The sequence below is a fragment of the Chrysochloris asiatica genome, unplaced genomic scaffold, assembly GCF_000296735.1.
Source record: "Chrysochloris asiatica unplaced genomic scaffold, ChrAsi1.0 scaffold00011, whole genome shotgun sequence".
Lineage (NCBI taxonomy): Eukaryota > Metazoa > Chordata > Mammalia > Afrosoricida > Chrysochloridae > Chrysochloris > Chrysochloris asiatica.
In genome coordinates this window covers 35,957,037-35,959,807 of record NW_006408529.1, presented here as the reverse complement: position 1 = coordinate 35,959,807, position 2,771 = coordinate 35,957,037, and positions in this window count along the sequence as shown.

Genomic DNA, 2,771 nt, shown 5'->3' with positions numbered 1-2,771 from the left:
ATTTGCTTTAGCATCTCTATGCTGAAGAGCAAGTTTCAGTGTCTCTTCTGAAATCCATTTTGACCTTTACCTTCTTTCTTGTATTCTCAATGCCTTTTTGCTTTCTTCCTGTATGGTGTTCTTGATGTCATACCACAACTCTACTGGTCTTTGGTCTTTAGTGTTTAATGTATCAAATCTGTTCTTCAGATAATCTCTAAATTCATGTGGCATATATTCCAGGTCATATTTGGCTCTCATGGATTTGTTTTCATTTTTTTCAGGGGCAGACTGTGGAACAGACCATCAATTATTCATATGCAAATTCAAACTGAATCTGAAGAGAAGGGATAGGTGGGTGGAATGGAAATAGGAAACATAGGGAAGAAGTGGGATCACTGTTGTTGCATGGAGGGGACTGCAACCATTAGATAAAACAAAGTGTATTCTTTGTTGAATGTAAAACTGATGACCTTGTCTGTAAACCTTCACTCAATTCACAATAAATAGTTAAAAACAAAAACAAAAACAAACCATCTTTTTAGATTTTTTTTAAAAACAAAGATATCACTTGGAAGACTAAAGTGTGTCTAATCCAAGTCACAGTATTTTCAATTTACTCCAATGCAAGAGAAAGCTGGGCAATGAATAAGGAAGACTGGTGAAGAACTGATGCATTTGAATTACGGTTTTGGTAAATCATATTAAATATGCATGGAATGCCAGAAGTATGAAAAAATCTGCCTTGGAAGAAGTACAGGAGAGTGCCCCTTAAAAGTGAGGGTGACAAGACTTTGTCTCATGTACTTTGGATATGCTATCAGGAGGGATCAATCCCCAACAAGATGGTGTGACACAGTAGCTGTAAAATTGAAACATAAGGCACGATTGTGAAGATTGTCATTCTCTTGTACAAAGGTTCATGTATTAGTCAGCACTTAACAAGAAGAACATTTTTCAAGCAGAAGTCTGCATTCTAGTTTCACCCTGATAAAAAACACCAAGACCTCTAGGGTTCCAAGAATAACAATGCTCGTACCTGATTCCCTGACCTGCAGAGTGAGACCCAACAGAGAACTTCTCTGGTTTTCAGCTCCTTTGTGTTTGTGGGATTTGCAAATTTACTGTCTTATAAAGTCACTTATGTATTTACAGAATGTTTACTTTATTTTATCCATCACCTTTGGATTGCTCTGTAGAAGGAGGGTTTTTAGGACACCCCTATCCACATCCCAGGAATCAGAGATCATTAATTCCTTACAATTTTCCTCACAGGGTTATTCTAAACTTTCTACTGTAGATTTGCATGTCTGTAATTATCACTTGCTTTCCAATATTGTTAGTGAATCTTTCTTTTTCTCCTTGACTTCTATCTGCCTAAATTATGCACAGATCTTCATTTTGAAAAAAAATTCACTTGACTTTGCCTTTTAAAATTTCTGACCTAATTCTTTTTTGTTTTCCACAGTTGAACCCATTGATAGCATGTTCTATTAATATGTTGCAAGCTGCACTCTCTGATTATCAACTCAGTTCTGAATGTCTTAAGTATCTCTAGAACTCCGCTGAAACTATTCTTTCTTCTGTTACCAATGACAACATATTTGTTATATCTGATAAACTTTTCTCCTCCCCCGGATCTCATACTATTTTGTGTTTCTGGGGGTTTTGTTTGATCATCTAATGCTTTAAATTTTCTTTCTTTGAAGCTCAACTATAATATTTATACTCATTTCCTGTGAATTTAGACTCCTCTTCCAGACTTCTTTGTTGAATTGTTTTCTTCTCTCCATCCACTGAACAGCGGTGGCATTTTTCGTCTTGCTTCTGTGTTTTTCTTTCTTTATATTATTTTAACTTCCAAGTCAGATGATTCACAAATCTATAACTTTACATTTCTTGAATGAAAATTCTTGTTTTTCAGTTGTCTGTTAGATACTTTTTACTGGGTGTCCTGCTGACATGTCAAAATAATTGGTTTTAATACCAAACTCTGATTTCCTTTCCCCAAATGGCCAGTTTTTCTCATTTACCTAATTTTGTCTGTTATCACTATTATTTTCTTCTCCTAGGAATAAACAACAGATTAGAGAAAGTTTTCACTCTTCTCAAGTTTTCCTTTTCAATTTCTCTGACTTTTCCTTGATTTTCCAGTCTGTGTCTCTCATAGTTTGTACTACTTTTGTATATTTGTCTCTTAATGGATTGATCACACTTTTTTTTTTTGCATTTCATAATTTATTTAGATGTTTAAGCTCTTGCAACTAGGTTTTTACAAGCTGGTGAACAGTGGCGAATTATTTATCCCACAGAACTGTAACCACACATTCCCAGACAGTATAAATATATGGTTGAACTAACATTAATACATATCACCATTTTATCAATTACATAATAAAACAAATTATCAAGTATCCAAATATTAAGTTACACAGCTCAAAAGGCATATAAAAATTAGAGACTGCTCAATTCATTAGCAGAAATCCACTTTTTTTTTTTTTGCAAGAGGTTGGAAAGCGGGAAAAAAAAAGATCACACTTCAAACAAAGTTGGTAAACAACTTCCAATTGATGAGAAAAAAATAACAAAGATTTAAAAACTGTATGATTAAGAATAATTTTAGCTATAATAACAAAGCATCTCTAGCTCTTAAAAAATATTTACTAAATTAAAGAACCTATTCTACATGTTCTGCACAAGACAAAGGCAACATTTTCCTAAAAAATTTAATAGTCAATTCCCGTTCTTTATTCAGGTCCTCCCTGTTAAGTTGCACGCCGAAGTGCAAACAT